At 40.3% G+C, this 27,428-nt stretch overlaps 1 protein-coding gene across 5 annotated transcripts in view; it reads left to right on the forward strand.

Moving 5' to 3' along the window:
- Positions 1 to 27,428, forward strand: part of NDST2 (N-deacetylase and N-sulfotransferase 2) — a 138,672-nt gene that overhangs the window by 44,257 nt on the left and 66,987 nt on the right. For 4 of the 5 annotated variants that reach the window (XM_074592983.1, XM_074592981.1, XM_074592987.1 and 1 more), the window contains one exon: positions 9,143 to 9,216. The exons of the other annotated variant lie outside the window; for it this stretch is intronic. The gene's annotated coding sequence lies outside the window, so the exon portion shown is untranslated. The remainder of the gene's footprint in view (positions 1 to 9,142; positions 9,217 to 27,428) is intronic. 5 annotated transcript variants of the gene reach the window in all.

Genomic DNA, 27,428 nt, shown 5'->3' on the forward strand with positions numbered 1-27,428 from the left:
GAAGCTGGTTTTATTGTATATACTTCTTTTAGGCTTCATCTTAGTGCCGTGTCACTCGAAGTGGAATTTCTTTGCTGCAGTCTGGCTTGCCTGGTTTCCTGGCTGCAATGCTGAAGTTAGCAGGAGAGTCTGTGTTTAGTGGGATTCTAACAGTCCCCGTATGCACTGGTTGCCTATGCACGGTATTACTAGTGCAGTGTCAGAACAGCTTTCTGAATAAGGTACCTTTTAGTAACAAATAAGTGGAATCGTGGATCTCGATAGGCCTAGGGTTGAAACGTGATGTTGGGGATACTGCTGAAGTGCATGAAATGGAGCTACAAAGCAGAAAAATCAAAACAATAGCACTCTAAAATTACACAGAAAATATTTCTTTGTTGTGATTTATTACTTTTCATGCAAGATAACTATGATTTTAGAGGGGATCAGAAGAATTTTCAGCTTATGCTGAAAGGCTTGAGCTTGTCCTTTTTACTGGAGGTGTTGTGACTGATGACCGCTGAATAGATTTTGGGAGAAGTGAGTACCTGGCATTGTTTGGTAGGTGTGTGGATTTCGCTTCTGGAAGTAATGGTTAGTAAATTTTATGGCTTTAGAATTTAAGTTCAGACATTTTTTTCCAACTAGAAGTATTCCATGAACATATACTTGTTGGGAGAGGGGAAGTATTTTTGTGAGCTTTCTGCTAAACCTTGCTGTGTCAGGACTGTACCAGTATAGAAATGAATGCTGGTGGTATACTTTAGCACCTGGCATTTCGATTTGTTTAAGGTCATATCTGGAAATTTGTTCTGGATGCTTTTGAAGAGCTGTGCTTGATAACCGATTGGGAGCTCTTCCTTTCAGTATGTCTTTTCGGAGCATTGCACTGATAAATACTTCCACACCTCCTGTATGTTCCTAAGCTTGCTAAACAAATACATCTTTCCACACTACCACCAACAGCTTTTGCATCTGTCTTACTCTTCAAGAGTTCACTTTCCGTTTGATGCTTTATGTCCTGTTTGTTGTTGGATTGTTGTCTCCCTGATGGAATTTTCCTACTGTGTTGTTGCTTTTCCTGTTCTGCAAGCCACTTCCAAAATACTAATATGTTAGCTCTTCAGCCACTGGTATGTTAAAAGGGAATTTTTAATTCCTGCGTCAGAGAGGCATGTGTGCGTGTCAATACATACAAAATAAAAATAGATATATGTATATGAAATATGTATGAATATACCATCCCATTCTTTAATTAGTTTATTGTAAAGATTTTAGTAGTATTTTTGCCTCTCTCCTTAGAGGGATGCATGCATAGCGACCTGATTACCTGTGACTTTTAATCATACGAGATAATGTGCAGGACGTTGATTTCCTGGTTTGAATCTGGTTGGCTGGAGTACTGCAAAAAACTTAGATTTTCAAAAACACACCACTGAAGCAGCTTCTCTATACCATAAATGCATCACCCATGTCAGATGGAGTTGAGAGAAAGTGATATGAGGAGGAAAAAAGGGGGGAAGTCCATTGGGACACAGAATGATACTGTAGTTTGGGATTAACTTCTTCATAGGCACTGAGCTTCATGTTACATTCGTAAGGGATAGGGGAAAGGGTAAGCATCTGTTTTAACATGGTGATTTTGAGTAAGCTGAAACAGCACCAGCATCAAGGCTTGCATGTGTATTTCCGTTTATTCTGTTAACCTGCTGGGGTTTTCTCATTTAGATACTGCCTTCTCTATGAAAAAACTATACTCCTACCTGCTTGTGAGTTTGTATGAGATGAAATCTCCAATCTTTCTCTCCCACTCTGTTTGTGAGGATTGTTATGCTAATAACTTAGTGGTTGTCAAAAGGTTTTCTGGGTATTTCTGACATGTTTCAACTTCTGAAAAAAGATCTTCGTTTTCAACATGGATATATTTAGATTCACTTTGCTGTCTGAGATTCCTCCTTCTCTTTCCCCCACCAAGATTGACCTTTACTTGATTTGGGTTGTTGGGGTTTTTTTGTTTTTATGTTTTTCCCTAATGAGAACTGGACTGAACTTAACAACAACAACAATAAATTCTATTATTTGGACAACTCTGATAGCTTCTCTGTTTCATTCCATCTGGTCTTTGGTTAAATTATTCTTGGAAAATTTTTTAATGTCCCACTCATTTTAGATTCAGAGTTGCAAAATACCAATTTTGTAACTGCTCCTCTATAAAGTGTCACTCAGATGTTTAATGAGTTCCAAGATTTTAATGAATATACTGTGTTCAGTACTATCAACCACGAAAGCTGACTTTTTTTTCCTTATTATGCCTAGAAATACCTCCTGGCTTCAGAAATTGGTGCTTCGGTGGTGGCTTCTATAATCCAGTGATCCTTCCTGGTACATACTGTTCTCTTACAGTGTTTTTTCTGCTATTCTGAAGGTTGACTGCTGCTGACATGGTTTATTAGTATACTACTGTTTTTATTTTTCTAGAAAGGCAAAATGCCGTGAATTCCCCAGCTATGGAAATCCTGAAGATTTTGCCCTTTCCCTTAGGTTTTGATTGTAGAGTCTAGTTCTCATATTCGTTCTTTCTTTGTTTCTTGAGTTCACTCTTTCTGAATTCTCCAGTAGCCTGCCACACCTGAGACCTGTTCTTTATCTTGTACGAAGTACAAACACTAAAAGCAAAATGCAAACACCCAAATGTTATGTGATTTAATGTCAACTTCAACTATTTATTCAAATACAAGCTTTCTGAATCTGTGGTCTTTCTGAAACATCTTCCCTAAGCCTCAAAAATAAGTTGGGTTTAAAAATGGAGCAAAATGAAGGAATTCCAGAGTGGCAGCATTGTCCCCTGCCATCACACTCAGTGATTTCCCATCAGTGAATTTGTTCAGGCTTCCACAGCCTCTGTGGCGATAAAGCATCACCGATCCTGAGGCGTCTGTCAAATAGCATAGGAGACCTTGGATGCGGGCAGTCTGTTGTGCCCCTCTGCCTGGTATCTTTGAGCCTAGGAAGTAATGTTATGCGTAAATGGTATTTTTGGACAAAAATTGACAGCATGAGGAACATCAGCAGATAATGATACTGTATCCAGCAACTAGGGGGGCTGAAGAGCACCTTAACTAATGTGCCTGCTGTGGCATACAGGAATGGAGTAATTCTGTATTGCTGATTAAGCCCATGGAACACATTGCTAGCTAACTTTCTTGTTTAATATATTTAAATGACATCTTAATTAATGCTACAGCTGGTTTGAAGGGAAGTAAAATAGATCTGTCAAATGTATTATTCTAACTTTCTTGTTGTCTGTCTTGTCTGTCTTTGACAAAGAGTGCTTGATCACATAGAGAAGTTACTAATTCTGCAGAAGAATATTGATCTAATTAATTGTTGCACTAAGACTAGAAAATATGCTGGATAATTTGACTTTTCTTCATTTGATTATGATTTGTAATCCCTCGGTTTTGTCTTTTATTCCTATTTCATTCAAGTTGTCCCTTAGTGTGTCTATTAGGGTATCTAAATTGTTTTCCGTATTTTCTGTGTTACATGGGACTTCTGTCTGTCTGGCCCTTTCTTTTTACAGCTTACCTCTTCCATAAATGTGCTGGTTCCTCCCTGTAGTCTTTCCCTGCTCTGCTTTTCTTCTGCTACCATCATTTTACCCTCCTCCTTTCACATTTGAACTGTAGCCAGAGCTTGTCATTTTCTTATCTGGCCCTAAAGCCTCCTGGCTGCTTTTTACTTCCAGGCAGCTGGAGGAAGATCCATCTCTAAACCTCCTTCTGTTTGCTAGATGTTTTACTTCACCTTTTCCTCTGCGATCAGTGCCTGGGTTTCCATTCAGAGCTTTCCCAGGTGGTGCAGGATGGAACTGATGGAACTGGTTTGCTTCATCTCTGCTCCTGTCCCTGCTGCCTGGTGCCCCAGTCAGTGAGGACCGGCAAAGGTTTGTTCACTGCAGCTGGGGAAAAAGCCTCGAGCACAGCAGCAGACTGAGGCTGTCTGTCTATGGATTTACGAAGACAGCTCTTCACTGATTTGTACTTTGGAAAATTAATTTTAGTTTAGCTTTTGCCAAGGCTTCCTACCTGCTCTGGTCAAGTGAATTTTTAAGCCCTTTATTATAGGCTGGTCTATATGCAAAGAATGAGCATCATGCTCTCCAGTTGCTCATTCTCTTATCTCAAGTGTCATTTACTGGAATCTCTCTTACCTTTTGCCTCCTGTAAAATGTAAACTGAATTACAGGCGTATAATTAAATCAACGTATTAAGTGTGTGAGGAATGAGAGGCAGTGGGGATTTTGATGGCCATATCCACAGTCAGTATATTAAAATCTATGATATCAGGTATCTAAGCTATTTTCCAGTGTATTGAAAGCACTGGTTGTGTAAGAACAATTTCCAGCTAAGACAAAATATGTTTCTGTGCTAGGTCAGCACAACAGGCAATCATTTTCCCTCACCTGGCAGAGCGGCTGCTCCATAAACCGCGTGGCTGCTAGTTAGAAGACTCAGATGTGCAGTATTACTGCTCATGGGGGATGGGGAGATTTGAATAATTGCCAAATACTTGTGAGGATTTGACTGGAAAAAATGTGACAATTTCAGGTACCGTGCGTTAGCTTTTGCCTGTAATCCCTGTCCAAGTCACTCTGTTGCGTCTGGCATGCTGTATACTTAAAATTACCTTGGTCAGCCTGTGAGACTGATTGTCTGTCTGATTTTTTGTGCCTAAACATCATGCACATAGTAGGTGCTTGCGTTATCTATAGATGTAGAGCGTTGGATTCTCAGAGCTGAGACTTTTTATTTATTTTATTTTACATTAGGCATAGCAACTGAAGTTCCTGTTGTTTTGCCATAACCCGAATTTGGAACATGGAATCAAAATGGAAATATTGTGAAATAACATATAGTGCAGGAGGCATGAGAAAAAGTGGGATTAATCTCTAATTTAAATACTGTTCCCTCTAACCTTCAATTTCTGAATAGGTGTTTGATGTCAATTTTACTATAAAGACTAGGAATAATGAACTAGTGTGGGACGGAGTCAAAGTTGGGTGCAACATGAGGGATGTCCCTTGTAGTTGGATGGATTTGTGTGGTGTATGCCTCAAGGCCAGCTGCTGGCTATTTCAGATTTGTCCCTGTGAAATCCTCTCCTTTTGTCCTGTTCCAGAGCTGTAGCGCTCTATACCAATACATCCCTCCCAACCCGGTCTGATTATCTTTTGTTGGCTCTGTATTGCTCTTCCCCAGCTGTGATACTGGATTTTTATTCTATCAGTAGAGGAAAAAGAGAAGCAGGGGAAGGGATATTTGAGAGTGGCATTTGCTTCTGTTTTAAATAAAAGTTAAAATTTTTTGCAGCAGAGAGACACCGTAGAATAAACAGGAGGGCACACTAGGGAGAGCTTTTGAAAATGCTGCTTGCATTTCACTCTTGTGTGGGGTTTTGAATCCTAGAATATATGCAAAGTTTGTTAACATTTTACAGTTTAAAAGCCTAGATGGAAATAACCAGTGTCTCAGTTGCATAGTGATTATTGAGATTTAGAACTTCACACACACACACACAAAAACGTGGTCTAATGGACCAGGCCATTCTCGAGCCAGCCTCTATATCCCCTGCCTTCCCCTCTAGCCTGTACAATACAGATAACTGTTCTGTGAAAGGTGATCTCAGACCGTGCTTCTCCCGGAAAGGTCAGTGTTGATCTCATCTGCCACAGTCGTGGCATTTCTGTCTTGCTTCAGTTCCTGCAATCAAGCAGCTGCAGGGTGCATTCGATCAGCTCATAAATCTGACCCACTGATAATAATTTTTTGGTGGATTAGTTATTTGGATCAGTGTGCTGTGAATAGCGAGGGATGTGGGTCCGGTTTTTTTGCTGGTAGCCGCTGACATATTGGTTTATGCTCCTTGTGGAACTGTACCCTGAAGCTCTTAACCCTCCTCTGTAATATGTCTTTGGATAACCCACTGAGCAATATGTTGCAGATGAGTACAGGACAAACTGCAGTTTCTTCTCCTATAAGCAATATCTCAATGCAGCATAATAAGTGTGTATGTATGAGTTGTGATGTCCTCTTATGCAGGGGTTTTCAGACTCAGTTGGACTTAGCATTGTCTGTAGGAGTAATACCAGCTCTGGGCCAAGCTATCATGGCCATAGGTGGAAGCATACTTGTGTTCCATCCTCCTCCGTTGTCTTCTTTCATATTTGCTCTCTCTCTTAGGCCTAGGACCCATAGGACCGACTACTTCTTTATTTCCTGAGACTTCAGCTTGTCTTTCCATCTATGCCTTGTAAACCCACAAATCAGGCGTTGCATGAGGTTAAACCAAACACTAAATCCACGCTCCCATACGTCATTCTGCGATGCCTCCGCTCCTGAGTGGCAGAAGTTGCCTGTACACAACACAGCGCGTTGGTGACGCCAGTCAAAAGACATAACTGGCTTGGCAGAGGTTGCTGGCCCCAGTGTTCAGATGGGAGCCAACAAGATGCTGTCAGGAGTCGCCATCATGTACTGACTTGGAAATTGTTTTTGAGATTCTCTGCTTTGGCAGTTGATCATCAGAGACAGTATGGATCTTTTATTACCTTCACCCGAATGTGCTTTTTCTTGATTTATGTGGAAGGGATTTATATAGCATAGGAGATGCCTTCTAGTTCCATCTTCCCATTTCCATATTTTATCTATCAGTTGCTTCAGTTGTTTAAAGTACGTGGGTTTGTTACTCTGGATCATGGATATAAATAGATGCCAGTAGCAGGAGGCCTTATCAGCTGTGAGCAGCTGTACTTGCCTTTTCATTTTAAATCTAGGCACCTAAAGTGCAGATGAACAACAAACCTTGGTTTTCTGGAAGGTAAAACTTTTAAATTCTTTGAAATTTGTTGAAAGCTGTTGCCTCTGTGCTTAAAGTAAACTAGCATTAGCCTTTTTGGGGCAGGCTATGGCCTATTTGTTGGAGCTCAGAGTTAAGTTTGAGGGTGGTGAGTATTGCGGTCAGTAACGGTTTGGTTTTGAAGTGCTGTGTTCGTATGGACAGTCTTGTCTAACTAAGTATATTACTTGCGTATGTTGGACAGCCTAGAGAGTCAAGTCTGATTTCCTGGAGAGTATCGTCTTTATACTTTTTGCAGAAGTGGCTCTTGGGGAATGCATGAGGATGCTGTGAAGTGAAGAGGAATACACACAGGCAAAACTTCAGAGGACAGGATTTCAAACCCTGTGTGGGGGATGTTGCAAATAGCATTTGTAAGTAGGATAGGTTAATTTTTGACCTCTGAATTACAGTGTAGGCACTAAAATTGGCCTTTCTTCTGTTTAATTTTTACAGCTAATGTTTTCTTTTCTATGAGTAGATTATTCAGGTAACAAGTTATCCATACAGAAATCCAAGACTCAGACCTGAAAGTAGTACATAGGTTTTTGCATAGTTCAGACCCCAAGCTAATTCACCTGCTGAGCCTTTGCCAGCTTTGTTCAGAGCCATTGCTGATGTCTCTGCTTTGTACTCCTGGAAGTTGGGGCGCTGGGAAGCCAGCTTTGGAGGAGCTGGAGGAGCATTCAGGAACCAGCTGGGATCCACAACTTGCAGATTTGGGCTGAAGCTCTAGCTCTGCAAGACTTAGAGCCATGGGGCTGATGATAGCAGCAGTTCAGGAGGGGTAACTGGTGAAAGAGTAACGTATTACACCTACTGTGATCCCTTCTGCTTTGAGAGATTTGTCAGATGGAGTTTCTTATGGGGCTGCCTCTGTACTCCAGCTAAGAGTATTCCCAGAACATGGAGCACTGCAAAGCACCATGCAGACATGCTGGGCTTTTGCCTCTGTGCAGCAGGGTTTCTGTGCTCGGCATTTTCCCCTTGTCTGGCTATTCCCATCCCCCCTTATCCTGGGCAATGGAAAGCTGACTTCATTTGTTGATGCTTGGTTGAAGGCTATATCAAGTGCTGTCTGATCAAGCTAAGAATAAAGTGTTTAGTTCAGATGTTTTCTCCTGGGATGCTCAATGTTCAGAACATTTATGGAAAAGATTGAGAGGGCAGATAATCCTGTACCTGACTCTGCTGCTAAATCCATCTACCCTTGAATAATGGCTTTCTTCCTAAAACAAACGTACTCAGATTGAGGTATCTTTTATCTCTGTAGTATGAACAGCAAAGGTGCTTTTTTATTTTCCGGTTCCAGGAAAGCCTGTTGGCCTGTGTGGTTTGCACATGCTAAGAAGTTGTATAGTAGAGGTATTTTATTAAAAAAAAAAAAAAGCAAGCAAATTTTCTTATGGTAAAAAGTGTCAAGTTTTTCCCCCTTACATATTAAGTTGTCAAATTGTGAAAAGGTGTCCAAAAAGAAGGTGTGTGTGGAGACACTACTTACCATAATGTAACCTCACACAGGAAAGAATGCTGACACTTACTTGGCATTTGCCCCTAAGGGGTAGAAAAGTGTTCTTCTGTCCTTGGGCTGTGGTAGTCTACAGAGAAGAAATTAACCCGGTTTGTTAGTTGTAAAATCTGTTGCCATCTTACACTGAAGTGTTTGTTTCCTGCATCTGGTTTTGCAACATTAGTTATGCCGTGTCTTCAGTAATGTCCTGTCGTGTTGTGCAAGGCATCTTTGCTCACCTCAAAGAGCACCTTGCTGTGCACTGGTTTGCTCCTTTCAGTTGGAATCCTGTGGACTTCCTGGTCCTTGGTTTAGCCTTTCTGCTGAACAGGTACAATAATGCGTAACTGACTGAGCAACAGCACATGGCTGAGCCTCCTCTTTCCTTCAGAAGCTTTTGACCAGAGGCTAGTCAAAGCAACACTCGATAATTCTTATTTACCCAGGAGGATGGAGGAAAACAAAAAAATCTGGCTGAAAAAGATAAGACCAGTATGCCTAACTTGGCAGTTCTTCTTTAATCTTTTTATTCTATTTGCAACTTTGGGTAACTTCTAATCAGTTCAGTTATTCCCGTTCCTGGCTGAAGGAATCACTAAAATCACCACTACTTTAATTTCCTGAGCTGAAAACTTGCAGTGGTTCAGGTACTGAAGTGAATCAGACACCCTGGCTGGAGAACGTTTGCAGTTTGGAAAGCATTACTGCCTTACACTGTCAGGTACATGTATTTATACAAAACTTTTCTCTCCCCAGGTTCATGGTGTTTTCACTCAGTCTGCATCTGGTACAACACAGCTCTTTCTCAGGCTGCACAAACGCTTCTTGAGGTAAGGAAGAATTGATATAAAGGATAATTTTGGCCTGGGTAGCATGGTAGACAGAAACACTGGGAGTCATGTTTTGTGGGCCTTTGTTTCAATATGTTGATGAAAGTCATAAGAAACAAATCTGTGGTGACTTGGGACATTAATCTATATCTACATTATTATATTTTAATACTTTATGCTTTCTTGATTGTGTTACTTATGAAATGCCATAAAGTACAAGTAATCAACTGAAGCTGAGTAGTAACTCTTGAGGTTTTCAGGCCTGTGTACTCCTTGAGGTGATTTCCCCCGCCCCCTTGGTATTAGCACTGAGCTATAAAAGTGTTAGAATCTGTGTTGGGTTTTTAGCCTATAGCACCGTATAATAGTACTATAGTTAAGTACGTCAACATGAACATATATTTGTGGACAGAAAGACCGAGATGGAGAGTGAAAATTAAGAGGTGACTTGTCTGGCTCTTGGACAAAATCTCCTGGCTAGGACAGGATGTAATGTCCTCATGTATGGTGTAGCTATTAGTGTATTAGATCTAAGGGTATTCTAGGTTATTCTTTTTAGCTTTTTTGTTTTGTCCAATATGCTCTTCAAAGATCAACTTTTTGTACCTCAATTATTCAAGGAGCGGGGATATGAAGATGACGCAGTAACCTTCTCCAGAGTGCACAAGTAGTTATTTTTGGCACTAGTTTGCTGTACTTTCAAAAGCAAAAATGTTCGTTTTGCTTCAAGTGACTTTATCCTCCAGAGCTTGGTGGGATGATTGTGCACAAGATAGGGAGTTGTCACAAGTTCCATCCTATGGGTTGCTTTGATGTTTAGGAGCTGGAGCCAACTCTAGAGTGTCAGAACAATAGAGTTAATTTCTCATCATCATCTTTTGGGAACTGTGGTAATAAGAGATTATGACTTGTCTCCCAAGTATTCCCTCAAACGTGCATCCCTGCTAGCTGCTTATCAGCTGCTGTGCTGGGCTCTCTCTGGCACCAGAAAGCACGCATCTTCTAGCCCTTTGGGAAGTGCCTATTTCATGTTTCTGTGTGCCTCTCCAGTTGATAAAGTTGTTTTGAAAGGGGGTATTTAGAATGGAAGGGTGATCATGCTTCTGGGTTTGGTTTGTGTGCAGCTCTTTGTGTTTGATGTGTCTACCTGTTTCTGGGCTGGGGCTAGTCACTGAAATGTGGTCCTTATAACATAGGAGTGTTGCATCGCCTGGGACAGATATTGCAGATCTCACTGTGATTCAGTTGATACGGTTTTAAGAAGGACAGGGGTATTTAAGTTAAGTTTCGAAGTTTTGTGTTAAAGCTGATGTTGCCTTTCAGCAGGGATAGACTCTTTAAATCTTCTTGTTATCATGCTGTAAGGGGAGTTACAGGGACAGTGACATCTGTGCTTGCTGTATAAGGCTGACTGCTGTTTCAGGAACCAGTTTGTGTTTTTATCATGTCTCTTAATAGCACAGATTGCAGGGCCTGCACCTTCTTGCAGGAGGCTTTACAGGATGGCACTAACTACTGGCATTTTGACACATGGACCTTGCGGCTCCATCACTTCCCATTGAATTGTGAATACTTCTGCGATCCAGAGCACTCCAGAAAAGTTAGGAGGCATGTTGGTTGCAAGGGAAAGCCAGTAGTCAGCCAAACCCTGAGCTTGGTAGGTGGGCATAGATGACTGAAGAGGTTGAATCATGGCGTTAGTGAAGGGATATGGAATGGATATTCTGCTTTTTGAGAGTATCTTGGAGATCCTCCAGCCTCAACCTTCCCACAGAAGTGCCATGTTGAGAGGGACGGGGTATGATTTCCCTTTATTATCTCCCTCTTTGTTTCTGTACTCCTTCCTTTCTTTTTGTTTATAATTGTTCTTTAAAGAAATAACATAAAAACCCCTTACAGATTTTCATAATTTTAACAAAACAAAAGGGAGGTGCATAGGAGCCTCATTCATCACCTTTTGTCACCAGACTTGATTTGACATCTGAGACTACAGAGAAACTTTGGCAAGTGCAATGATTTCCCGTGTGGGGGTAATAAGAGAGAAAAAAGCTGTCAGTTGAAAACAGCAGGAGCTGCATTAGCAAATATAAATTAAACAGATGGCTAAGATACTGCAGCTGTCGCATAGAAGCTCCAGGAAGATCCTTAGCTTAGAGCTGCAGGAGGCTATTTTAAAAGGAAAGATGAAAACAACAACAAAGCAAACTTTAGCATGACGAAAGAGACAATAGAGCCATTCAGATGATTATATGAAACTTATCCAGCATTGATTGTTCTCCTTCACCTTTTCAAATTTAGGATCAGCTATTATAAGATCACATTACAGATTTTCGTATAGTGGATCTGTCTGCTGGTTTAGAGGTACTCTTCTGTACTTCTGTGCAAGACACCAGCTCTGACACATCCTCTGGAAAGTGGGGAGAAATTCAACACGCATCGTGCAATTTTGATCTTCAGCTGTTTGCTTTACAGCTCTGTCAAGAAAAAGAATTGTTTATAAATAAAATGTTTGCAGAAAAGCAGTGTTAAAAGTGTTAACATTTTGGTGGAGGAAACACCTGCATTTAAAGTGTCTTGCGTGTTCAGTCTTAAGGTAACATTTTTCAGACCCATATTGAGCTGAAAAGTGACTGCTCTTTTCCTTTGTGAAGGAAGTGATAAAACTGCATCCAAGTACGTTCATTATGTTAAAATACAGACATATGTTAAAATGAGGACAATTTGGAATTTCAGTGCTGTTTCTTGGAGGCCAAAAGGCAGTTAATTATCCAAACATTGTGTCTATAATGTATTTTCCTCAATTAGGACTGATGGTTTGTCACAGATACCTTGTGTGTAAGCAGAGACTGTTATGCTGCTTTTATAGTTAGGTGATGAAGATGCGAATTTTGAAATAGGTGCAGCTGTATTTGAAGCCTGTGTTTTACGTTCAAAGAAATAGTGTGCACAAATGGATTCATAGACAGGATGATTGATTTCCCCGAGTTCTGCTTTTTCTGTTTGCCTTTTTTACTGCAAAAATTTTTGTGTACTTAGGGTTCACTTTTTAAATGATACGTAATATGCAAGAAATTCTGGATTTTGATTGTACTGCAGCCCTTTGTGCAAAATTATTACAGCTTCAGTTCTTCAAATTGTGTTGCTCCTTTACAATACATGTCTTTAGGTGTAGTTAGGTCTAATTCTAAACTTTATCTGTACAGATGATTTGAGAGCTCCAAAACCTACACATCAAAAACCTAAATATTTTGTTCCTCAGTATTTCTCCTTCCTCCCATCATCCCCAGAAATTTTGAGTACATAAGCCCTAGCATGCTCTGAAAGTCAGTGAACCTCCATTCTGTTAGAACTAGGAAGTTCGTCATTGAGATGTAAATGCTCTTTTCTGGCTAAATCTTTAACCTGTCCTAGACTTTTTCCTGATCTGATTGGTTCAGGATACAAATCATGAAGGGCATCAAAGGTCAAAAGCAACAGCTTGGGCTTATTTGTGTGAGTTTGCTGAAAACATGTAGCCTTATTCTTCCCATACTGTTCAGGGTGCTTCAGCTGTCTCTGAGTAGAAGTGAGCTCCTCGTCATTTAACTGTGCATTTTTTTTTTGTGGTTGCGCCTTTGTGCTTCAGTGTAGCAGCTGATCCTGCTGAGTAATGGTTGTTTCTACGCTTAACATTTTATTCCTACCCCTGCAGAAAGTTTGGAACAGTTATAAATTCCAGAAAACTAAGAGGAAAAAAGCCTCAGCTTGAGTGTATGCCTTTTCTTCCATCTTTGCTTAACAGAAACAAAGTTGGCCTTGAAATGTACTTGAACTTTAGAATGATAAATGTGGGATATCTTTGTCAGTGATGGAAGGATGTTTCAGAGTAAGTGACCTTCCACTGGGAAGCCTGGCCTCAGCCTCCACATATTTTTCTCCTAGACGTTTGCTCCAAATGCTTTAGCTAAACTTCACTGCCAGGACGTGCTCAGCAAGGGAGCAGTTTTGTGTTGGCAGGACCCAGGGCACACAAAAAGATTATGCACCGAACGCTGCAAATTGCCTGTGAGCTCTCTTCCTGGGAAGAAACCGAGGGATCAGTCAGTGTGATCAGAGGCTAAAGACAGATGACAGTTAAGAAGGGACGTCAAGGAGCTAAAAAAGAGAAGTGAATGGAATGGGAAGAAACAATGGGGCAAGATAGCCTTGCCTTTAAAGATGGTTAACCTTAAATTTTGCTGCTGAGTATCCCAAAGGCAAGAATGAACTTTTCCAGCTAGAAATGTAGGTACTGTCTAACAACCATATTCTGTCCTTGATCTTCATGCAAACCTTCTGGTGATACCAATGGAGGATGGAGGGGTTCATGATTGCTATGCTGTGGATTCAGCAAATTGAGTGCTGTCTGGCCTATGGCACAGAGCTAGTGGGAAAAATGTCTTTATAGTTTTTGAAAGAAGGCCATGACATAAATTTTCATGTTGTATGAAGTGTTAATATCTAACTCTTATTGATTAGGAACAGCTGCTTACATGCAAAATACATGCTAGTGGAAAAAGGAAACATGATCCAGCATTTTTTAACACTCTCATGTCAAGAAAGTGCTTCTTAACTGGAAGCAAGAAAGCCCGGCCTTTTGGTGCTATAGCTTTGGTCTATAGCTTAGCCAGTAGGCAAAAAGATTTCTTGTGTTTTGGCTCTCATTTGAACCTTGTTCTTTTTAAACCTAGTCCAGAACTGTCAAGTCTGGTTTTTAGGTTACTGCTGTTCTTCATGCTATATAGACAGGTACATCAGTGACTGAGAGAACACGTAGCAATTATAAATTACTGCCTATTATTATGCTTATCATTTCAGAGGTCGCATAAATAATTCTTAAGTGCTACAAAACAGTACATCAAGTAGTCCTGGTATGCAGTCTGTGTGTTCTATAGTGCTATGTCGGTAAATTATAGGTTAATGATTAATTTACGGTAGCTAGGTTTTTTCTAATTTGTCTCAATGGCAGAGAAGATTGAGTTTCATGTTTAGTTTTCCTTTAAAGTGGATTTAACTTTATTTTTCAGTCGAAAGCAATTGAATACACCTGTTTAAATTTTGGTAATGAAACCATCTTTCATATGGAAAATAAATTTTCCATATTGTTAAGTAGCTTATTTCCCCTAACTATGGCAATTCCTGTCCTTTGATTTTGAGCTCCATTCCAGATTCAAGCATGCCTGATCTGAGTCGGTTTGTGGGAAAATGTTTAGCCAGTTTATAACCCACCACAGATTTGAAATATGGCTCTGCCAAAGTGTTACTCTGTACTGCACAGCTTTGGTGCTGTGGATATTAAAAAATCATGTGCTCCTGCAGATGGTTATGGAGAGACACTCTTCTAAAATAAATACAGGTATCTGTTGGAGAAAAGCCTGCCGGAGATGTGAGACAGATGAGTTTCCTTTCCCTGTGTAAGCAAGCCCTGAGGTGATAAAATTTGCTACAGGCTTCTAGTAAGATGCGGAAAGGTTGAAGGGCAAAATGTAAACGCACTACTGCTGGTAGCTGCAGGCTGCCACCCTAAGCAACTCAGGATAAGGCTAAACACAACTAGAAAAAAATGGCTAGTAGTCGTTTGGGAACCTGGCATGATGGCGCCTCTCCGCCTTTGTTAGGAGACAAATTACAGTTGGATATTTAATGTTGTTTTAAACTTGTGTGGGAAAACTGGGGTCTTGAGTAGAAAATAACAGCACAGTTTAAAATGACTGTCACATGAACTAGTTTCTTGTACCACAGGCTGTGTTCTTTGCAGTTGCATAAGTTTCTAGGCATTCCATGTAGTGCTGTTAGTATTCTGTTTTTTTCTATTTGGCAGAATATATCTGACGAAGGCTTTATCTTAACTGTCTTTATTATCTTCTTGCTACTTAAAGGAAAAAAATAACCCAACAATTATTTTGTATAAAATACTAAAGTCAAATGCGTTTGCTGCTAAAGGGATCTCTTTACAGAGGGCTCTGTTGCTTCTAGCTCATTCGCATGAATAAATGAACGGAGAGGCTTGGTGTGTGAAAGTAGTAGATACACATCCTTCATTTGCAGTCTCTAAAATAAGTTGGTCAGAGCTACCTTTCAAGGTTTTGCCAGTGTAAGTGTGTTTTGTTAAGATTCTGTAGAAATCACTCTTAGTTGACGTACAATATTCTATGCTATATTCAGTTAGATACCACCAAAATTGAGCTTCTGCCAGTATAGCATGTTTTTTCAGGGAACTACTGTTAGCTGTTCTGGCAAAATAACGTTTTTGCCTGTGTAAACCACATCTCGACTAGGCAGATTTGCTAGTATAGCCATTTTAGCAAAGCCTTTCTACTGTAGAAAAGACCTTATTGATAATACTGTGAGGTTCCCACAGTAGATGAAAGGCACAATACAAAGGGCTTTACAAACATGAATTAAGCTTCACAACACCCTTGTAAAATAAATCATTCTTCTAGCTTGCCCATGTCTAGTTTCTTTTAATATGAGATGTTTTGCAGGGATGAGAAGGAAGGGTAGAAGATTCAGAGTTGGGGGAATTAATGTCTGATAGCATTGTAGCACTGATAAACTAAACAAATTTCTAATCTGTTGGATTCCCCTGCCATCTCTGTCTGATGTTTAAAACGTCCTAGCAAAATCAGTGTTTTAGAGTATCAAATAGCTACTGGTTGCTGGTTTCACCTGATCTTTGGTATTACAAGGAGTTCTAATGTTGACGCTTGGCAATTCCTTTCTTCCTGAAAACCTGGAGCTGACTTTTGTGTACGTGGTGTTCTCATTAACGCTGTTTTTGACTCCAGTGTTCTCTCTGACTGATTTGTATTAGTCTCATACAGTTTATCTAGTTCAGGGTACAAACAGCTTACACAGTTAGAGGATCTCAAAGGGAATGGAGAGAGAAACAAAACTGTAAATTTATGCACAAGGATGATTTTAAAGTCAAGTCACTCAGAAGTTAGAGTAGTCTGATACTGAGTTTGCCCATGTGGTCTTAATTCGGACATTTTTTGTGTTAATCATCAGGTTAATATCACATTCTATTTAATTTTTTTTCACCTCTTAGGGAGCAAGGAACAAAAGAACTCTACTAGGATGTAGGTTAGTTTTCTTCTTTACCATTCACCAGCATTGCTTATGAATTTGGCCTGTAAACTCTTGGGGCAGGCCCAGGCATTTCTGCAGTCTGCTGTTAAATACCACGTCCTGGATTCTGTATTAATACATCTATCAAGAATTTAAGCAAGCTGTGCAATTTATCCTCTTCCCTATTCCAGGCCTTCATGTAATAGTAATTGTTTTCACGTAAAAGATACCTTTCTGCACCAAGTGTAGTGAGGGACTCACTTTTGTAAACCTGTCCCGGGTCCCCTGAAATCTGGGAGATGGTGGAGACATCTAGGCTGACTCTGTTCCCTGTCCGAACCCTTCCTGCTTGCCAGTGAAGTTCCAGTAACTGTTCAGCAGTGTGCTTGGTCCTCCGAGAGCTACTTGATCTAATAGCGTATTTTTGTGCTCTGTTTCCACAGCAACAGCACACTTTCTTTTTTTTCCGCTCTCAAGGTGGCTGTTGCTTTGAGAATTAGACCTGTGGAAAAGCTTGGCCTTCTTGTCCCCTATTGAGATTTCAGCTTGCACAGGTCAAGAGTGGAAGGAATAGGATGGGGAGAGTGTGACTCTTGTCAGAGTCAGTGTGATTATGAAGTGACAGTGGAAGGAACGAGTCCTGCTTAATTGTGGGGTTTAGTGTTAATAAAATGATTGTGTTGAAAGTCATGGCTCTTTCTGAGCTCTGCACATGAAAGGCCTGGGACTGGAACAGTAGCAACGATCATTTTAGCCCTTTGCATGTTCTTTTGTAATCATGCAGGACCCGTGTCCACTTCATGCGTGTGTTCATGCACAGAATGAAACCAGGTGTACGTTCTTCTGTCCACCTGCTCATAAAGACTTTTCGCTTGCATGTCACATTAAGAAACCTATTCTTCTGTCACAGCCTTCATCCTAGCATTGTGGGGAAGTGTTGCATTTAACCACTCCACTGAAATAGGAAGTAAATGTTAAGTCACCTCTTGTGCATGGTACCTCCTATAGGTAGCAAGACAGTTCCCTTCAAACTGAAGTACATATGCCAGTCTCAACATCTGCTGCCTGCAGGACTAAGAAACTTTCTATATTTGAAATATTTCCATAATCAGTCCCTTCTTATTATCATTTAAAGGTGGTTGAGAACAGAAGCATATGGTTTGATATTGATATCTTGCTAGGGTTGACTTTTTTCATCTGTAGTTAAGAAAGCAGTCTCTTCTTATGTGGGTGCCTAATGCAAGCCTAATGCAATTGCATTGTTTTGTCAACTGCTTTATTTTGCCTCCTCCCCAGTATCCTGGTCCTAAGAGCTAAATTGTCATGTTTTCCTGCAGGGCATATAATTTGTAGTACTGAGCTGTTCCCTGTGATTTTTTTTTGTCTCCTTTACTCCTAGTCCCTTTCTTAGGAATTGCACGTTCTAGGGAATGTTATAGTAAGTGCTGTTCTGCTCTTAACACACTCACTAACTGAGTGTGTCATGGAATAATTTAAAATTCCATTTAATTTAAAATTCAGACAGGTCAATCATATTATTAATATTGGATTTGGGAATTTCCCTTCCTTTAAGAACGAATATCTAAAGCAGTATCTGTCACTGTGTTACGCTTTTGCAGTAAAGGCTTCTGCTTGACGTCAGAGTGTGGTGGCTCTTCACCATCAGTATTTTAGTTCCTAGTAGTTTTGAATCAGGGTGCCAGAAGTTGTACATTTCTCTGTGACAAATAGTAAGTGCGTGTGTTGACTGGCAAAATCAATGGCAGATGGATGAAACCACATAATTTGGAGTTATCATGGAAAGACATGTTGTTTATAGCCATTTTTACAGGGCTAAGGCCAGAAATCCACTGACACTTATCCATACAAAATGTAAAAAGCTGTTCAGGATTAAGCACCCAAGTCAGAAATGTCATATGTGTACAAAAGCCAGAAATTAATTAAAATACCTCATATTACTTTTGAATTATAAGCATATCTGGATGGACTTTTCTTGTTAAAGATCTTGTATTTAGCTCAAAGATGAAGAGCATTCAAGTACTGAAGCTTTTTAAAATTGAAAAAGAAGTTTATGATTTCAAGTATTGCGTTGCTTGACTTCAACTCTTTCTGGTTGTATCTAGCTCTTTTTGACTGCACATTGAAGAAACTGTACATTTTAGTTTACTCAAGAACTTGTTTATTGAAAGACCAGAGTGTAAAATTCCACGCCTATTTAACATTCAGCAATTTACCATTATGCTACTTGACACAAGTTAAAATTTATGTTAATACTGTCTTGATTAAACAGCACTCATTATCACTCACTGTGATTTGGCCAAATCAGTTTCCTAGCAGACGTCTCAGTAAAGGAGCCATCCTACTATAGCATGTCCAAATTAAGTTTAGTGTATTGCAAAAATGTTTTGCACTTACATGGTATCTTTCATTTCAAAGCCCTTCACACAATCATATGTGATATTGGGAAAACATACTAGGTATGACCATAATGACCAAAGCAAATTTATACATTTCAAAGAGCTACAGGACATTCTGTAACTCCAACGGATGTCTTGTATTACAGTTTTTAGTGTTTAGTACAAAACAGTTGTCTGTTGGTTTCTAAAACAGAACTCAGTTTATATAGCTTGCAGAAGTTTTGAGTTAACCCTCCGAAGTTTGGAACAGATGCCTCCATAGATATTAAATATTTCAAACCACAGCTTCAAACTACTTTTAAGTAATTCTTTCCAGCCAGTCTTAGAATCTTTAGTGCTCTTCAAGCCTCTCCTATTTCATTTGCTTTTAATACTGTTTTATAACCACGGGAAAAACTTGTGATTTCACATCTTTCCCTTCAATTATTCTTTGGTGCCTACTTGCAGCATCACTCCTGTCACGTGGGCTTGGCCAAACTAACTGAAAACTGAGGTGCAGAGGACTTTTTTTCTGCATGCAGTGCTTGGTTCATAGCTCTGGGTTAAGACATTCCTCCTTAAGTCCTCACAATTTGTTTTTATGTATTTTGTTCCTTCAGTTTATGTATGGAGGAAAAGCGGATACAAATCATAATTGTGCATAAGCAAATCTAAGGATTTTCTATATTAAATTTATTTGCCGGTAATGTGCTTTTCCAGCTCCTATTTTCCAGCCTCTCCAGCGTTCGGCAGTTGTATTATAGTTGCAATGTAATGTGAAGCAGATATCTGACACATGACACCAAACAAGTCCCTGCCTAATTTTTTCTGTTTAAGAATCGGACTAATCATGTTTTGCATTTATTTAATGGTTACGTTTATCAATAGTATTTTACAGGTAGCATAACTGAGAGCAGACACTGAAGGCAATTTGCCCAAGATCCCAGTATTTCCTGTAATTCTGGTTGTGTTTTCCTGATTTGATTTGGAATGATGTGTGATGTATCAAGTTTGTGGCTCACCAGAAAACATTCAGACTCACCATTTCCCTCTGTGAATGCACCTGACTGGGTTTTCTTGTGACCACGACTCGTTTTATTGCCAAATTTCCCCAAGCTTAATATGACACGGGCCATCTAGTAAGGTGGATGTCCATGTTATGTTGCAAGGTGAATAGTTCAGTTGGATTTCAGCCATCCTTGAAAGCAAAAAGGGTCCTTTCCAACCATGAAGATTCTGTGATGAGAGTCTTATGAGCAAAATATTTTACTTTTTCCAAATATGAAAACTATTTCTTGCATTTATTAGGTCTTTATATTAAACTCAAAGGCAGTTGGAGTGATTTTACTTAAACCAAGGATGTAATATTTCAGTGCTGAAGGCAAAAATTATAGAAGCTGAGGAGGTGGAGGAGCTAGTTGGCATAGCCAGGAGGCTGCAGGGACCGCTCTCCTCCTGGCCACCCTTTGGTTCCTAAGTCCCTATAGTGTGTTGGCTGCATTGCTGGTGGGGAGGTGCTAGATGCGAGAGCTTTGAGTTTGATTTGGCTTTGGTAGTGTAACATTGAAAGGAAATGAAAGATGCAGCAAGTGAGAACTGGTGAGAGATCCAGTGAAGGCTTTCTGAGGCATTAATGGTCCTTGCAGTGGAGTCCTCTTACATTATTCATGCCCTTTGAGCTTTTAGCCAAGCAGAGCACTCTGCACTCAAGTATGATAGTAGAAGGTAAAAGGAAATTAACCCTATAGTGATACGTTGAAAGTTTCTTGCCAAAGTAGTAATTTTGACAGCGTGTTGAGGGGATAGAAGCATGTCAGAGAGAAGGGAAAACCGATTTCAGCTCTGGGCTGATCTAAGAAAGTTCTCAAGAGTACCCTGCAGTGAAATGATAGAAAACTCCCTTGAACCTATATGCAAGTCCTGGGGTCCCTTCCTGCCTTATCCTTCCTCATCAAAATATGTCTTCCAAGTTTCAAAAGAAAATATGTCTCCCAGCTGCAAGATGAGCTAGTACTCAAAGCTTTCCGGTGATGCTATGGAAGGCTTTGCTGTAGAAGGCTTTGGCATGTTAAGACTAACTGTAGTAGCCAACACTTCTCAATGATTTGTAGATCAGGTACCAGAAATCTGTATCTGAATTCCAGCTTGAGTCTGTGGCTGTTACTGTGTTTGTGATTGTTTCTTCGAACATGTTTGCCTTTGCTTAGATAAACTCCTTATGTTTAGGATTCTTCCTTTCTTCTTTTCCCTCCTACCATTTTTAATTTATTATCCCATCGTTACGTACAGTAGGACTGTGTGCTCAAGGGGGCTTTTAGGAAGGGTTCAGAAACAGGAGGCTTTTAATGCAATGGATCTATATTGGTAATTGATCTGAGATACTTGTGCTGGAGTGGTCTCTTACATGCAGCTTTTACCCCCTGTCTATCCCCCAGCTCCTCTGAGATTTCACAGTGAGCATCCAGAATGTAACCACAGATAATTGCAAACTAGTGGAGAATGACCTCACTCAGAGGCTAAGAGTTACTTTGGGAGGGGAGAGGAGAAAGTGACTGTAAATAGAAGTCCTTTGCTGGTGAATAAGCTTAAGGAAGTCTAAACTCCGATTTACCTTATGTACCTTTTGCAGATAGGACTAAAATATATTACTTTGGAGGCAGGGAAGATAACTTGTGGTGGAAAAATGCAATACTAGTGCCAAGTGCTGGTTAACTTGTAAGCACAGAAGACAGATTTCCCCATGTGCTCACAGACTCTTTATATCCAGATTCCTCCTTTTTCTTCCCCACTTACAGAAAATCATGTTCAAGGGTACTACTTTGAAAAGCAAATTATTACTTAGAAGTGCAAGGTCTCTGGCTTCTAGGTAAAAGACAATTGTGAAAGTTTTACCCTGTAAAGTATATGTCTTCTAGATTGGAGGGAGTTGTTTGGTTTTTGTTGGAGCCAAGAATTTGATGCATTTGCTACTTGACATAAGCCTTAAGAGTAATTTGATTAAAAGACTATGCCTGGGAGTCCAGCAGTCTGTAATAAAGGGTCTCAGTGAGCAGTCTTATCTCTCCATGCTCTGGTTTTCAGGAGAGACTGAAAAGTGTTTGGGTCACAGCAATAAGGACCAGGAAGAAAAAGATACATAAAAGACAGTGATCAGTACTAGTCTGTGTATCATAACTGCACCCAGGACCCCTAAGAAATAGAAAGGGCAGGAGTTTAAATAAAAAATAAAAATAAAATCATTCCTGTGAAGACTTGTGAAGATTGTTCCTGTGGGATTGTGTTCGTGATTGTGCAGCCTGATAGCTGCACCTTAAATGAGCTGTTGCAATTTTACCCCTTGGACATTTTTCAGGCTACTAAACATTTCTTTTGCCGGCAGATGCCAGCAATACGTACTACTGAACGCTCTTGAGATCCAAATGTTACTAATGGCAGCCTTTGAGTGATGATTGAGAAACGATGTTGAAAGTTTTGCCTTACTTTCTATGCTAAGCATTTGATAGTTAAGCAGTTAAACTCTTTTTGACATTGGTTCAGCATTTCCTTATAACCATTGCTGATGGCAGATAATTTGCTTGATGTGGTGTTTTTGCTTCGCTGTTAATCAAGATGTATGATCACTAACGAACACAGTGAAAAAGATCCCAGAAGTTCTCCGTTGAAGGGCTTTATCAGTCCAGGCTTTTCCCCCACTTGCCTGTCATCTTATGAGACAGAGCCTTTTACAATAGCTCTGTTCATGGTTAATTTTGTGAACGATCGCAAAAAGCCCTGTATTGTTTTGTCCTTCTGTAGGTAATGCTTGCAGATTCCTTGTATGCTGCTTATCTTGAGAAATCTCTAAAATGGCAGGAGCAGGTGCAGTCAGGCGTGAACCCCCTGAGCTCCCCCAGCTCAGTCAGTGGTAGCGGGGGTCTCCCTTCACCTCCCCCAGGTGTGCAGCAGGAGAGCCACGCTTCCATTTCAGACCAGCCTTCGGTTCCCCCCATCAGCAGTCGCGAAGGTGCCTGCAGAACGACTGGGGTGAGGGCGCAAGCCTGTGACTCGAAACAAAGGCGCCGTGTGCTTAGCCTCCATTGCTGTTAGTTAAAGAAGGGAAGAGATTGGGAAATAAAAAGCAGTAGCCCAAGGATGAGAGAGCAGGGAAACGCCACCCCTCTCTTGTCAGAAGCAGCGTGACAGGAAAGTCCTGCTCTGGAGGACAGGTAAGCTGAGCCTGGGAAATAAGGGGGAGGAAATGCAGAGACTGGGTTTCGCTTAAAGCATGCTGGCTCCATTTGAGTATTCAGCATGCCTGCTATGCTTAATAATGTTGGTATTTAAATATTTTTAAGCAGGCTTTGAAGTCAGAGCCATGTTGAGTTAAGGTAGAGGTCAGTGTTTGTAACCGTTGGCGAACATTGATAACAACTTTGTGTACTTTTACATTTTTAAGCTGTTTGACAAAAAAAGAAAATTTAGCAGTATGATTTTTAATAAAAAATGTAATAATTGTGGCAGTTTTATGTGGCAAAACCCAGCAAATCGCAGAAAGGTGTTATTTTTGCGCATCCATAATACTTTTTTTCATGGCCTAATTGAACGTGTGAAATGAAACTCTTGGGCACGGATTTTTCCTCCAACGTGCAGAGAAGCGTGTATTTATGGTTTTAAATTTTGCACCATGCTTGTCAAGTGTTTTAAAGCAAGGAAATCCCAGGCAAGAGGGAAGTGGGCATCTCCCGTTCCAATCGGCGTAGAGGTGTAATGGCTGCGCCTGGGAAACTGGTACAGAGCAACACTTCACGCTGCAGCCCCCGCGGGCACTGGCAGCAGTGGAAGAGAGGAAATTTTAAAGAAGAGTATCGGTGTAGACAAGCCCAGCACCGCTTGTGTGGAAGGAACTGGTCCAGAAGATTTTATCTTCTGTTTAGGTTTGCTGTTCCCTGCTTGTGTCACACCTCCTCACTGTTCTTCTTCCTTCTAACTTCCAGGACTGCCTTCTCCTGCAGGTGAGACTCCCCTTCCCTGGCCTTTGCTTGAAGAAGCTGTGAGAGACAATAGCAGAGCGTTGAAGAAGGGCATGCCCTGTTATTGCCTGTATTGTCAAGAATGTTTTAGAACACTTGGGTTGGTGATTGCTGGAGGCACAACGCTGCTTCAGACCTTTTAAGATATAGTTGAGTGGAAATTGCACTGGTATGAAGAGGCCAGTATGGGATGAAAGAGCAATTACAGGAGAGCACTCCAGTGCAGCTGAAGTGGGGAAAAAAGTATCCCCCAACCCCCCCCACTGTTTGACGGGAATATGTTTACATAATTAGTAGGAAAACTGCTCTCGAATATCTGTAATTTTTGTGTATATTCCCATGAGAGAAAAATGCGTTTGGAGATCTGTAATTTTATGTAAATTCCTGTGGGAACAGTAGAATGTGTGAATATAAACCATGCTTGATACCACATCTTTGAAACGTCATCTGTCTGCTCCTTTGTATGTGCACAGATCTTCCTTGCGCTCAGAGGTTGCAGAAACCGGCTGAGCATCAGCCCTGAGGGCACCAATGCCCTGAGAAGCTTCACTGTGGACCCGTACCTGTGCACTGTTTCCCCAGGTGTCCAGGGACTCCCCTCGAGCTCAGGCCTGGGCCTTCAGTCCTGTCCTGAGTGGCGTGGTAGATGTACTTGCTTCCTGGATGGACCGTGAACCTATGTTGCGGATAGTGTGTCTTCTGTCTTGTCTTGTCCCTTGTCTCCTTTCGCTCTTAACTGGACCCCTGTGTGGTCCTTGGACCTGTTTCATTGCTCTCCTTGCTTGGGACTGTCAATGGACCTTGCCACCAGCACACAGCTCTGCCCACCATGTTCAGATATGGTGGGACTGTGCCCCATAGGTGCCCTGGGGTCTCCTGCTCTCCTATTGGAGCAGCCAGCCCTTGATGCACCCTGAGACCAGAAGATATTGTACCGAGTAATTTCGGGTGAGAAAGTAGCAAGAAGAGGTGGACCAAACTACCTGCAAGATCACTGTCTGCTTTTGAAGCTGAAACAGTTATAAAGGTGAAAACTTAAGAGCATAGGATTAGAGTGTTTCTTTTCTTGCTGGTGGTATTTTAGGGGTTTTTTTTTTTGTTTTTTAAAGCTGCTCCTGGCTGACATCAGCCACCCACAGTACAGGTAAACAACACATGGCTCATAGCAAAAATTCTCTTTTCTGTCTCCCCATACTTGCCACAGGACCAACAATGGGAGGCAGCGGTGACGTAGTCATGATCACTATCTCTGTCGCTGATATGGATTCTTGGAATGAAAGGGATCCTAAAGTGAAAGATCTGCTTATATAGCAGCAAGCATAAGATCTTGTCAAAAAAAAAAATATGTCTTCCATTTTATGGCAGTATGTAGCTAATTTTATCTCAGGTTAATGATAACAGCTTCCATCCTGTACTTCATAAATTGTCAAAGTACCATCCTCCCATTCTGACCCTCATATTTAGGAAGACCTCAATAAATGTTCGAAATACCTACAAAAAAATCTTGATTTTAAAAAAGTTAAACCAGTATGTTGATAACTGTTGTCTTATCTTCTGTTGCAGCTTTGCCTATAGATCTTTTTGTTGTCTCTTAACTGTAAACTATAAGCTCTTTGTTCTGCATTTGTGTGGCACACTTCATAAGACTTCTTATCACTAGCTACAGAGATAGAATTTACAACATGTTTTTCCTGCAGAAGAAACTGCTACTGGTATGTCTTCCCCATTGCCCATAGTGGATCAGAGCATCTGTCCGTCAAAATACAAAGTCCTTCCCTTATTGACAGCAGCTCTCATTGTTTAAGAAAAAAATTCTGCAGAAGATTATTATATTACATTTTCCGTAGATGTTTATTGTGTTGTGCCTTGAAACAGGAGTGTTTCTGTGCTTTGTGATTGATGTTTATTGTTATTAATTCAAATATGCTTATTATAAATATTAATGTTTCATAATTTTCATAACATCGGTGTTAATGCCGTAGTAAGAACTACTGGATAACTGTGTATGATGTGAAACTATATAGTCTCAAATTACCCAAATTTTTGCCTCTGAGTCTCACTGTGTGTTCCCTTGTTCTTTTGTTAGGAAACCAAATTAATAGTTAATCTGTCCAGTCTCTCCTCTTGACTGTTTTGGATTTTTTCAGGTGTCTCTTAAATCTCCTGTCAGACTTAAAAAAACAAACAAACAAACAAAAAAAACAAAAAAAAAAACCAAAAACCCAACAGACTACAAATGTACAAATTATTTTCTTTGTTATTTTTTCAATTAGCAGTTTCAACCCATTACTTCATTGTTTTTCTGTTGTTTTAGGATAAAGTGGTGAGAAATGAACAGTGTTTCACAGTGGAAAGCACAAGTTAGTTCTTGTACTACTCACCTTTTAATTCCTTATACATTTTAATGTAACTTAATTTGCATTATTACTGCATTTTTTCCTGTCACTACTTATTGAGCACACAGTGTGCCTTCGTGAAGGTGTCTATTTTTTTTCCCTTTTATTGAGTTAGGAATTTATTTATGACCCTGTTTAAAAAAAAGTATGTGCGGTTATAACTTTCACAGTTTAGCACACTGCTTTTATTAACCTTAAACATAATATATCATCATGTTTCTTCTTCTTAATTAGATTCTTCTGAGGGGAATACGTATGTATGAAATTATTGTTTGAATTAAAATTTGTTTGCATTGCCACAGTCCATAGAGTCCTCACAACAGATCAGGTGCCAGCTGTTTAGGATGCTTCATGAATGCAGCACAACAAAAAAATCCTTCATTTCAACTCATTTGCAAGCTACAGAAGTTAGGTTTATTAATCAAAAACTCACTGCACCACCATTTCTGCTTCTTTAGAGTACAGCGTTTGCTACTTCAAATCTTTAAAATCTTTTCCTACTGTTACATTTGATTAGTTCAAATAGATATATTTGCTGTTTGCCAGTGTTATGATTTTATCAGATTTTATTGACAGCTTGCTTTACGTCAGTGTTACGTGCCATTTTTCCCTGAATTCGTGTTCTGCATTTTGTACCATGATTTGTATAATATGAAAGTTGTTTCCATACGAATTGGATTATGTTTTTCTCTTAATAGAGAATGTTTTTATTAGACTCTATGTAATCCTCTGCATATGACCAATCTTTTCCTACCTCATTAATGTGATGTACTCTGCTTTATAGCCTGCTGTGATCACAGCCTAGTGACTTCTGTCATTCTACTGTGTTTCAGTTTTGCTTGTTATGTCGTTCTCTTCTTATATGGCAGAGTAATTTTCTCTCTCTTTTATACCATTCTTCATCCTACATCAGTCTCTTGAGCCCCAGATGTTACCAGTCTAAAAATGGGACAGAAATTAACCCTGAACTCAGAAGACCCCAAACACTCTCTGTTACCGCTTTTGCAGGCTACCGTATGAATGCATCTTGATGCCTCTCGTGGGAAGAACATTTTGAAAGGGGCCAGGGCTGTATCACAGCACTGTCATTTCCACATCCCTCTGCTGTGAGGGATACCTGGAGTAACGATGGGCCGCGCAGATAAACCAGTAATACAGATGTTCCAGCTGTGTTTCCCCCCATCCTTTTCCTTTACCCCCCACCTTGTGGGCACTATTCAGTGGTGCTCTGTCCATAGCCAGCCTACACCAGTTACCTACTCTGGGCTTATCATCCGCTTGTCAGCGATTGCACGTTATTGCCATACCACAGCTTCGAAATC

Source organism: Larus michahellis, chromosome 6 (genome assembly GCF_964199755.1).
Source record: "Larus michahellis chromosome 6, bLarMic1.1, whole genome shotgun sequence".
Lineage (NCBI taxonomy): Eukaryota > Metazoa > Chordata > Aves > Charadriiformes > Laridae > Larus > Larus michahellis.